Consider the following 13,227-nt stretch of genomic DNA (forward strand, 5'->3'; position numbering starts at 1 on the left):
ATATTGTCCTGCATATATTTCCTGTTATTACCTAATTCTGTCTGCGATTTCGGACCTCACGTTGCACTGTAATGTGTGAACATATTACTATTAATGTAAAACTATTGATAAACTGTAAACTTTTGTCAGTAGGCAATTCGATAAAGACTTCCGACTCCTCCGGCTGGTGCGAATATTTCAATGTCCCTATGTGCCAAACCGTCGGTTCGTGACACACCTTTACGCGTCGCACGCTCGCAGCGCTCGCTCGAAAACTATAGCCTAACCTAAAACCAATCCCTCTTGCCTTCGTTATCCGAGAAGCAGTCGACTAATTTCAAATTTGCTTACGTGTCGGATCGGTTGTGAGGTTGGACTAGATTTTTACGAGCGAGCGGAGCGAGCGAGCAACTACTACAATTTCCAAGCCATACATATACCTTATATTGCGTTGCATATATTTCCTGTTACTACCTTGATTTGTCAGCGATATCGGACCTCACGTTGCACTGTACTATGTGGAAATATTACTTTTTATGTAAAACTATTGATAAACTGTAAACTTTTGTCAGTACGCAATTCGATAAAGACTTCCGACTCCTCGGGCTGGTGCGAATATTTCAATGTCCCTATGTGCCAAACCGTTTGTTCGTGACATACCTTTAGGCGTCGCACGCTCGCTGCGATCGCTCGGAAACTATAGCCTAACCTAAAACCAATCCCTCTTGCGTTCGTTATCCGAGAAGGAGGCGACTAATTTCAAATTAGTGAACGTGTCGGATCGGTTGTGAGGTTGGACTAGATTTTTACGAGCGAACGGAGCGAGCGAGCAACGATTACAATTTCCAAGCTATATATATAGCATATATTGTCCTGCATATATTTCCTGTTATTACATAATTTTGTCAGCGATTTCGGACCTCACATTGCACCGCACTGTGTGAAAATATTACTAGTTATGTAAAACTATTGATCAACTGGAAACTTTTGTCAGTAGGCAACTCGATAAAGACTTCCGACTCCTCGGGCTGGTGCGAATATTTCAATGTCCCTATGCGCCAGACCGTTGGTTCGTGACACACCTTTAGGCGTCGCACGCTCTCTGCGCTCAATCCAAAACTATAGCATAACCTAAAACCAATCACTCTGGCATTCGTTATCCGAGAAGGAGGCGACTAATTTCAAATTAGCGAACGTGTCGGATCGGTTGTGAGGTTGGACTAGATTTTTACGAGAGAGCGGAGCGAGCGAGCAACGATTACAATTTCCAAGCTATACATATATCTTATATTGTTCTGCATATATTTCCTGTTATTACCTAATTCTGTCTGCGATTTCGGACCTCACGTTGCACTGTACTGTGTGAAAATATTACTATTAATGTAAAACTATTGATAAACTGCAAACTTTTGTCAGTAGGCAACTCGATAAAGACTTCCGACTCCTCGGGCTGGTGCGAATATTTCAATGTCCCTATCTGCCAAACCGTAGGTTCGTGAAACACCTTTACGCGACGCACGCTCGCTGCGCTCGCTCGAAAACAATAGTCTAACCTAAAACCAATCCCTCTTGCGTTCGTTATCCGAGAAGGAAGCGACTAATTTCAAATTAGCGAACGTGTCGGATCGATTGTGAGGTTGGACTAGATTTTTACGAGCGAGCGGAGCGAGCGAGCAACGATTACAATTTCCAAGCTATATATATACCATATATTGTCCTGCATATATTTCCTGTTATTACATAATTTTGTCCGCTATTTCGGACCTCACGTTGCACTGCACTGTGTGAAAATATTACTATTAATGTAAAACTATTGATAAACTGTAAACTTTTGTCAGTAGGCAACTCGATAAAGACTTCCGACTCCTCGGGCTGGTGCGAATATTTCAATGTCCCTATGTGCCAAACCGTAGGTTCGTGACACACCTTTACGCGTCGCTCGCTCGCTGCGCTCGCTCGGAAACTATAGTCTAACCTAAAACCAATTCCTCTTGCGTTCGTTATCCGAGAAGGAGGCGACTAATTTCAAATTAGCGAACGTGTCGGATCGGTTGTGAGGTTGGACTAGATTTTTACGAGAGAGCGGAGCGAGCGAGCAACGATTACAATTTCCAAGCTATACATATATCTTATATTGTTCTGCATATATTTCCTGTTATTACCTAATTCTGTCTGCGATATCGGACCTCACGTTGCACTGTACTGTGTGAAAATATTACTATTAATGTAAAACTATTGATAAACTGCAAACTTTTGTCAGAAGGCAACTCGATAAAGACATCCGACTCCTCGGGCTGGTGCGAATATTTCAATGTCCCTATGTGCCAAACCGTAGGTTCGTGAAACACCTTTACGCGACGCACGCTCGCTGCGCTCGCTCGAAAACAATAGTCAAACCTAAAACCAATCCCTCTTGCGTTCGTTATCCGAGAAGGAAGCGACTAATTTCAAATTAGCGAACGTGTCGGATCGGTTGTGAGGTTGGACTAGATTTATACGAGCGAGCGAAGCGTGCGAGCAACGATTACAATTTCCAAGCTATACAAGTATCTTATATTGCCTTGCATATATTTCCTGTTGTTACCTTAATTTGTCAGCGATTTCGGATCTCACGTTGCACTGTACAGTGTGAAAATATTACTATTTATGTAAAACTATTGATAAACTGTAAACCTTGGTCAGTAGGCAACTCGATAAAGACTTGCGACTCCTCGGGCTGGTGCGAATATTTCAATGTCCCTATGTGCCAAACCGTTGGTTCCTGACACACCTTTACGCGTCGCCGGCTCGCTGCGCTCGCTGGAATTCTATAGCCTAACCTAAAACCAACCCCTCTTACGTTCGCTATTCGATAAGCAGGCGACTAATTTCAAATTTGCGAAAATGTCGGACTGGTTGTGACGTTGGACTAGATTTATACGAGCGAGCGAAGCGTGCGAGCAACGATTACAATTTCCAAGCTATACAAGTATCTTATATTGCCTTGCATATATTTCCTGTTGTTACCTTAATTTGTCAGCGATTTCGGATCTCACGTTGCACTGTACAGTGTGAAAATATTACTATTTATGTAAAACTATTGATAAACTGCAAACTTTTGTCAGTAGGCAACTCGATAAAGACTTCCGGCTCCTCGGGCTGGTGCGAATATTTCAATGTCCCTATATGCCAAACCGTTGGTTAGTGACACACCTTTACGCGTCGCACGCTCGCTGCGCTCGCTCGAAAACTATAGCCTAACCTAAAACCAATCCCTCTTGCGTTCGTTGTCCGAGAAGGAGTCGACTAATTTCAAATTTGCGAACGTGTCGGATCGGCTGTGAGGTTGGACTAGAATTTTACAAGCGAGCGGAGGGAGCGAGCAACGATTACAATTTCCAAGCTATACATTTATCTTATATTCTTCTGCATATATTTCCTATTATTACCTAATTTTGTCTGCGATTTCGGACCTCACGTTGCACTGTACTGTGTGAAAATATTACTATTAATGTAAAACTATTGATAAACTGTAAACTTTTGTCAGTAGGCAATTCGATAAAGACTTCCGACTCCTCCGGCTGGTGCGAATATTTCAATGTCCCTATATGCCAAACCGTTGGTTCGTGACACACCATTAGGCGTCGCACGCTCGCTGCGCTCGCTCGAAAACTATAGCCTAACCTAAAACCAATCCCTCTTGCGTTCGTTATCCGAGAAGGAGTAGACTAATTTCAAATTTGCCTACGTGTCGGATCGGTTGTGAGGTTGGACTAGATTTTTACCAGCGAGCGGAGCGAGCGAGCAACGATTGCATTTTCCAAGCTATACATATATCTTATATTGTTCTGCATATATTTCCTATTATTACCAAATTTTGTCTGCGATTTCGGACCTCACGTTGCACTGTAATGTGTGGACATATTACTATCAATGTAAAACTATTGATAAACTGTAAACTTTTGTCAGAAGGCAACTCGATAAAGTCTTCTGACTCCTCGGGCTGGTGCGAATATTTCAATGTCCCTGTGTGCCAAACCGTTGGTTCGTGAAACACCTTTACGCGTCGCACGCTCTCTGCGCCTGCTCGAAAACAATGGCCTAACCTAAAACCAAGCCTTCTTGCGTTCGTTATCCGAGAGGAAGGGGCCTAATTTCAATTTTGCTTACGTGTCGGATCGGTTGTGAGGTTGGACTAGATTTTTACGAGCGAGCGGAGCGAGCGAGCAACGATTACAATTTCCAAGCTATATATATACCATATATTGTCCAGCATATATTTCCTGTTATTACCTAATTCTGTCTGCGATTTCGGACCTCACGTTGCACTGTAATGTGTGAATATATTACTATTAATGTAAAACTATTGATAAACTGTAAACTTTTGTCAGTAGGCAACTCGATAAAGACTTCCGACTCCTCGGGCTGGTGCGAATATTTCAATGTCTCTATGTGCTAAACTGTTGGTTCGTGACACACCTTTACGCGTCGCTCGCTCGCTGCGCTCGCTCGGAAACTATAGTCTAACCTAAAACCAATTCCTCTTGCGTTCGTTATCCGAGAAGGAGGCGACTAATTTCAAATTAGCGAACGTGTCGGATCGGTTGTGAGGTTGGACTAGATTTTTACGAGCGACCGGAGCGAGCGAGCAACGATTACAATTTCCAAGCTATATATATACCATATATTGTCCTGCATATATTTCCTGTTATTACCTAATTCTGTCTGCGATTTCGGACCTCACGTTGCACTGTAATGTGTGAACATATTACTATTAATGTAAAACTATTGATAAACTGTAAACTTTTGTCAGTAGGCAACTAGATAAAGACTTGCGACTCCTCGGGCTGCTGCGAATATTTCAGTGTCCCTATGTGCCAAACCGTTGGTTCGTAACACACCTTTAGGCGTCGCACGCTCGCTGCGCTCGCTCGAAAACTATAGCCTAACCTAAAACCAATCCCTCTTGCGTTCGTTGTCCGAGAACGAGTCGACTAATTTCAAATTTGCGAACGTGTCCGATCGGCTCTGAGGTTGGACTAGAGCTTTACAAGCGAGCGGAGGGAGCGAGCAACGATTACAATTTCCAAGCTATACATTTATCTTATATTCTTCTGCATATATTTCCTATTATTACCTAATTTTGTCTGCGATTTCGGACCTCACGTTTCACTGTACTGTGTGAAAATATTACTATTAATGTAAAACTATTGATAAACTGTAAACTTTTGTCAGTAGGCAATTCGATAAAGACTTCCGACTCCTCCGGCTGGTGCGAATATTTCAATGTCCCTATATGCCAAACCGTTGGTTCGTGACACACCATTAGGCGTCGCACGCTCGCTGCGCTCGCTCGAAAACTATAGCCTAACCTAAAACCAATCCCTCTTGCGTTCGTTATCCGAGAAGGAGTAGACTAATTTCAAATTTTCCTACGTGTCGGATCGGTTGTGAGGTTGGACTAGATTTTTACGAGCGAGCGGAGCGAGCGAGCAACGATTACAATTTCCAAGCTATATATATACCATATATTGTCCTGCATATATTTCCTGTTATTACCTAATTCTGTCTGCGATTTCGGACCTCACGTTGCACTGTAATGTGTGAACATATTACTATTAATGTAAAACTATTGATAAACTGTAAACTTTTGTCAGTACGCAATTCGATAAAGACTTCCGACTCCTCGGGCTGGTGCGAATATTTCAATGTCCCTATGTGCCAAACCGTCGGTTCGTGACACACCTTTACGCGTCGCACGCTCGCAGCGCTCGCTCGAAAACTATAGCCTAACCTAAAACCAATCCCTCTTGCCTTCGTTATCCGAGAAGCAGTCGACTAATTTCAAATTTGCTTACGTGTCGGATCGGTTGTGAGGTTGGACTAGATTTTTACGAGCGAGCGGAGCGAGCGAGCAACTACTACAATTTCCAAGCTATACATATATCTTATATTCTTCTGCATATATTTCCTATTATTACCTAATTTTGTCTGCGATTTCGGACATCACGTTGCACTGTAATGTGTAAACATATTACTATTAATGTAAAACTATTGATAAACTGTAAATTTTTGTCAGTAGGCAACTCGATAAAGTCTTTTGACTCCTCGGGCTGGTGCGAATATTTCAATGTCCCTATGTGCTAAACTGTTGGTTCGTGACACACCTCTACGCGGCGCACGCTCGCTGCGCCTGCTCGAAAACAATGGCCTAACCTAAAGCCAAGCCCTCTTGCGTTCGTTATCCGAGAAGAAGGGGCCTAATTTCAATTTTGCTTACGTGTCGGATCGGTTGTGAGGTTGGACTAGATTTTTACGAGCGATCGGAGCGAGCGAGCAACGATTTCAATTTCCAAGCTACATATATACCATATATTGTCCTGCATATATTTCCTGTTATTACCTAATTCTGTCTGCGATTTCGGACCTCACGTTGCACTGGAATGTGTGAACATATTACTATTAATGTAAAACTATTGATAAACTGTAAACTTTTGTCAGTACGCAATTCGATAAAGACTTCCGACTCCTCGGGCTGGTGCGAATATTTCAATGTCCCTATGTGCCAAACCGTCGGTTCGTGACACACGTTTACGCGTCGCACGCTCGCAGCGCTCGCTCGAAAACTATAGCCTAACCTAAAACCAATACCTCTTGCGTTCGTTGTCCGAGAAGGAGTCGTCTAATTTCAAATTTGCGAACGTGTCGGATCGGTTGTGAGGTTGGACTAGATTTTTACGAACGAGCGGATCGAGCGAGCAACGATTTCAATTTCCAAGCTATATATATACCATATATTGTCGTGCATATATTTCCTGTTATTACCTAATTCTGTCTGCGATTTCGCACCTCACGTTGCACTGTAATGTGTGAACATATTACTATTAATGTAAAACTATTGATCAACTGGAAACTTTTGTCAGTAGGCAAAGCGATAAAGACTTCCGGCTCCTCGGGCTGGTGCGAATATTTCAATGTCCCTATGTGCCAAACCGTTGGTTCGTGACACACCTTTACGCGTCGCTCGCTCGCTGCGCTCGCTCGGAAACTATAGTCTAACCTAAAACCAAGCCCTCTTGCGTTCGTTATCCGAGAAGGAGGCGACTAATTTCAAATTAGCGAACGTGTCGGATCGGTTGTGAGGTTGGACTAGATTTTTACGAGCGAGCGGAGCGAGCGAGCAACTGTTACAATTTCCAAGCTATACATATATCTTATACTGTTCTGCATATATTTCGTATTATTACCTAATTTTGTCTGCGATTTCGGACCTCACGTTGCACTGTAATGTGTGAACATATTACTATTAATGTAAAACTATTGATAAACTGTAAACTTTTGTCAGTAGGCAACTCGATAAAGAATTCCGACTCCTCGGGCTGGTGCGAATATTTCAATGTCCCTATGTGCTAAACCGTTGGTTCGTGACACACCTTTACGCGTCGCTCGCTCGCTGCGCTCGCTCGGAAACTATAGTCTAACCTAAAACCAATTCCTCTTGCGTTCGTTATCCGAGAAGGAGGCGACTAATTTCAAATTAGCGAACGTGTCGAATCGGTTGTGAGGTTGGACTAGATTTTTACGAGAGAGCGGAGCGAGCGAGCAACGATTACAATTTCCAAGCTATACATATATCTTATATTGTTCTGCATATATTTCCTGTTATTACCTAATTCTGTCTGCGATTTCGGACCTCACGTTGCACTGTACTGTGTGAAAATATTACTATTAATGTAAAACTATTGATAAACTGCAAACTTTTGTCAGTAGGCAACTCGATAAAGACTTCCGACTCCTCGGGCTGGTGCGAATATTTCAATGTCCCTATGTGCCAAACCGTCGGTTCGTGACACACCTTCACGCGTCGCACGCTCGCTGCGCTCGCTCGAAAACTATAGCCTAACCTAAAACCAATCCCTCTTGCGTTCGTTGTCCGAGAAGGAGTCGACTAATTTCAAATTTGCGAACGTGTCGGATCGGCTGTGTGGTTGGACTAGAGTTTTACAAGCGAGCGGAGCGACCGAGCAACTACTACAATTTCCAAGCTATACATATATCTTATATTGTTCTGCATATATTTCCTATTATTACCTAATTCTGTCTGCGATTCCGGACCTCACGTTGCACTGTAATGTGTGAACATATTACTATTAATGTAAAACTATTGATCAACTGGAAACTTTTGTCAGTAGGCAAAACGATAAAGACTTCCGGCTCCTCGGGCTGGAGCGAATATTTCAATGTCCCTATGTGCCAAACCGTTGGTTCGTGACACACCTTTACGCGTCGCTCGCTCGCTGCGCTCGCTCGGAAACTATAGTCTAACCTAAAACCAAGCCCTCTTGCGTTCGTTATCCGAGAAGGAGGCGACTAATTTCAAATTAGCGAACGTGTCGGATCGGTTGTGAGGTTGGACTAGATTTTTACGAGCGAGCGGAGCGAGCGAGCAACGGTTACAATTTCCAAGCTATACATATATCTTATACTGTTCTGCATATATTTCGTATTATTACCTAATTTTGTCTGCGATTTCGGACCTCACGTTGCACTGTAATGTGTGAACATATTACTATTAATGTAAAACTATTGATAAACTGTAAACTTTTGTCAGTAGGCAACTCGATAATGAATTCCGACTCCTCGGGCTGGTGCGAATATTTCAATGACCCTATGTGCTAAACCGTTGGTTCGTGACACACCTTTACGCGTCGCTCGCTCGCTGCGCTCGCTCGGAAACTATAGTCTAACCTAAAACCAATTCCTCTTGCGTTCGTTATCCGAGAAGGAGGCGACTAATTTCAAATTAGCGAACGTGTCGAATCGGTTGTGAGGTTGGACTAGATTTTTACGAGAGAGCGGAGCGAGCGAGCAACGATTACAATTTCCAAGCTATACATATATCTTATATTGTTCTGCATATATTTCCTGTTATTACCTAATTCTGTCTGCGATTTCGGACCTCACGTTGCACTGTACTGTGTGAAAATATTACTATTAATGTAAAACTATTGATAAACTGCAAACTTTTGTCAGTAGGCAACTCGATAAAGACTTCCGACTCCTCGGGCTGGTGCGAATATTTCAATGTCCCTATCTGCCAAACCGTAGGTTCGTGAAACACCTTTACGCGACGCACGCTCGCTGCGCTCGCTCGAAAACAATAGTCTAACCTAAAACCAATCCCTCTTGCGTTCGTTATCCGAGAAGGAAGCGACTAATTTCAAATTAGCGAACGTGTCGGATCGATTGTGAGGTTGGACTAGATTTTTACGAGCGAGCGGAGCGAGCGAGCAACGATTACAATTTCCAAGCTATATATATACCATATATTGTCCTGCATATATTTCCTGTTATTACATAATTTTGTCCGCTATTTCGGACCTCACGTTGCACTGCACTGTGTGAAAATATTACTATTAATGTAAAACTATTGATAAACTGTAAACTTTTGTCAGTAGGCAACTCGATAAAGACTTCCGACTCCTCGGGCTGGTGCGAATATTTCAATGTCCCTATGTGCCAAACCGTAGGTTCGTGACACACCTTTACGCGTCGCTCGCTCGCTGCGCTCGCTCGGAAACTATAGTCTAACCTAAAACCAATTCCTCTTGCGTTCGTTATCCGAGAAGGAGGCGACTAATTTCAAATTAGCGAACGTGTCGGATCGGTTGTGAGGTTGGACTAGATTTTTACGAGAGAGCGGAGCGAGCGAGCAACGATTACAATTTCCAAGCTATACATATATCTTATATTGTTCTGCATATATTTCCTGTTATTACCTAATTCTGTCTGCGATATCGGACCTCACGTTGCACTGTACTGTGTGAAAATATTACTATTAATGTAAAACTATTGATAAACTGCAAACTTTTGTCAGAAGGCAACTCGATAAAGACATCCGACTCCTCGGGCTGGTGCGAATATTTCAATGTCCCTATGTGCCAAACCGTAGGTTCGTGAAACACCTTTACGCGACGCACGCTCGCTGCGCTCGCTCGAAAACAATAGTCAAACCTAAAACCAATCCCTCTTGCGTTCGTTATCCGAGAAGGAAGCGACTAATTTCAAATTAGCGAACGTGTCGGATCGGTTGTGAGGTTGGACTAGATTTATACGAGCGAGCGAAGCGGGCGAGCAACGATTACAATTTCCAAGCTATACAAGTATCTTATATTGCCTTGCATATATTTCCTGTTGTTACCTTAATTTGTCAGCGATTTCGGATCTCACGTTGCACTGTACAGTGTGAAAATATTACTATTTATGTAAAACTATTGATAAACTGTAAACCTTGGTCAGTAGGCAACTCGATAAAGACTTGCGACTCCTCGGGCTGGTGCGAATATTTCAATGTCCCTATGTGCCAAACCGTTGGTTCCTGACACACCTTTACGCGTCGCCGGCTCGCTGCGCTCGCTGGAATTCTATAGCCTAACCTAAAACCAACCCCTCTTACGTTCGCTATTCGATAAGCAGGCGACTAATTTCAAATTTGCGAAAATGTCGGACTGGTTGTGACGTTGGACTAGATTTATACGAGCGAGCGAAGCGTGCGAGCAACGATTACAATTTCCAAGCTATACAAGTATCTTATATTGCCTTGCATATATTTCCTGTTGTTACCTTAATTTGTCAGCGATTTCGGATCTCACGTTGCACTGTACAGTGTGAAAATATTACTATTTATGTAAAACTATTGATAAACTGCAAACTTTTGTCAGTAGGCAACTCGATAAAGACTTCCGGCTCCTCGGGCTGGTGCGAATATTTCAATGTCCCTATGTGCCAAACCGTTGGTTCGTGACACACCTTTACGCGTCGCTCGCTCGCTGCGCTCGCTCGGAAACTATAGTCTAACCTAAAACCAAGCCCTCTTGCGTTCGTTATCCGAGAAGGAAGCGACTAATTTCAAATTAGCGAACGTGTCGGATCGGCTGTGTGGTTGGACTAGAGTTTTACAAGCGAGCGGAGCGAGCGAGCAACTACTACAATTTCCAAGCTATACATATATCTTATATTGTTCTGCATATATTTCCTATTATTACCTAATTCTGTCTGCGATTCCGGACCTCACGTTGCACTGTAATGTGTGAACATATTACTATTAATGTAAAACTATTGATCAACTGGAAACTTTTGTCAGTAGGCAAAACGATAAAGACTTCCGGCTCCTCGGGCTGGTGCGAATATTTCAATGTCCCTATGTGCCAAACCGTTGGTTCGTGACACACCTTTACGCGTCGCTCGCTCGCTGCGCTCGCTCGGAAACTATAGTCTAACCTAAAACCAAGCCCTCTTGCGTTCGTTATCCGAGAAGGAAGCGACTAATTTCAAATTAGCGAACGTGTCGGATCGGTTGTGAGGTTGGACTAGATTTATACGAGCGAGCGAAGCGTGCGAGCAACGATTACAATTTCCAAGCTATACAAGTATCTTATATTGCCTTGCATATATTTCCTGTTGTTACCTTAATTTGTCAGCGATTTCGGATCTCACGTTGCACTGTACAGTGTGAAAATATTACTATTTATGTAAAACTATTGATAAACTGTAAACCTTGGTCAGTAGGCAACTCGATAAAGACTTGCGACTCCTCGGGCTGGTGCGAATATTTCAATGTCCCTATGTGCCAAACCGTTGGTTCCTGACACACCTTTACGCGTCACCGGCTCGCTGCGCTCGCTGGAATTCTATAGCCTAACCTAAAACCAACCCCTCTTACGTTCGCTATTCGATAAGCAGGCGACTAATTTCAAATTTGCGAAAATGTCGGACTGGTTGAGACGTTGGACTAGATTTATACGAGCGAGCGAAGCGTGCGAGCAACGATTACAATTTCCAAGCTATACAAGTATCTTATATTGCCTTGCATATATTTCCTGTTGTTACCTTAATTTGTCAGCGATTTCGGATCTCACGTTGCACTGTACAGTGTGAAAATATTACTATTTATGTAAAACTATTGATAAACTGCAAACTTTTGTCAGTAGGCAACTCGATAAAGACTTCCGGCTCCTCGGGCTGGTGCGAATATTTCAATGTCCCTATGTGCCAAACCGTTGGTTCGTGACACACCTTTACGCGTCGCTCGCTCGCTGCGCTCGCTCGGAAACTATAGTCTAACCTAAAACCAAGCCCTCTTGCGTTCGTTATCCGAGAAGGAAGCGACTAATTTCAAATTAGCGAACGTGTCGGATCGGCTGTGTGGTTGGACTAGAGTTTTAGAAGCGAGCGGAGCGAGCGAGCAACTACTACAATTTCCAAGCTATACATATATCTTATATTGTTCTGCATATATTTCCTATTATTACCTAATTCTGTCTGCGATTCCGGACCTCACGTTGCACTGTAATGTGTGAACATATTACTATTAATGTAAAACTATTGATCAACTGGAAACTTTTGTCAGTAGGCAAAACGATAAAGACTTCCGGCTCCTCGGGCTGGTGCGAATATTTCAATGTCCCTATGTGCCAAACCGTTGGTTCGTGACACACCTTTACGCGTCGCTCGCTCGCTGCGCTCGCTCGGAAACTATAGTCTAACCTAAAACCAAGCCCTCTTGCGTTCGTTATCCGAGAAGGAGGCGACTAATTTCAAATTAGCGAACGTGTCGGATCGGTTGTGAGGTTGGACTAGATTTTTACGAGCGAGCGGAGCGAGCGAGCAACTGTTACAATTTCCAAGCTATACATATATCTTATACTGTTCTGCATATATTTCGTATTATTACCTAATTTTGTCTGCGATTTCGGACCTCACGTTGCACTGTAATGTGTGAACATATTACTATTAATGTAAAACTATTGATAAACTGTAAACTTTTGTCAGTAGGCAACTCGATAAAGAATTCCGACTCCTCGGGCTGGTGCGAATATTTCAATGTCCCTATGTGCTAAACCGTTGGTTCGTGACACACCTTTACGCGTCGCTCGCTCGCTGCGCTCGCTCGGAAACTATAGTCTAACCTAAAAACAATTCCTCTTGCGTTCGTTATCCGAGAAGGAGGCGACTAATTTCAAATTAGCGAACGTGTCGAATCGGTTGTGAGGTTGGACTAGATTTTTACGAGAGAGCGGAGCGAGCGAGCAACGATTACAATTTCCAAGCTATACATATATCTTATATTGTTCTGCATATATTTCCTGTTATTACCTAATTCTGTCTGCGATTTCGGACCTCACGTTGCACTGTACTGTGTGAAAATATTACTATTAATGTAAAACTATTGATAAACTGCAAACTTTTGTCAGTAGGCAACTCGATAAA

Source organism: Bombus affinis, unplaced genomic scaffold (assembly GCF_024516045.1).
Source record: "Bombus affinis isolate iyBomAffi1 unplaced genomic scaffold, iyBomAffi1.2 ctg00000092.1, whole genome shotgun sequence".
Classification (NCBI taxonomy): domain Eukaryota; kingdom Metazoa; phylum Arthropoda; class Insecta; order Hymenoptera; family Apidae; genus Bombus; species Bombus affinis.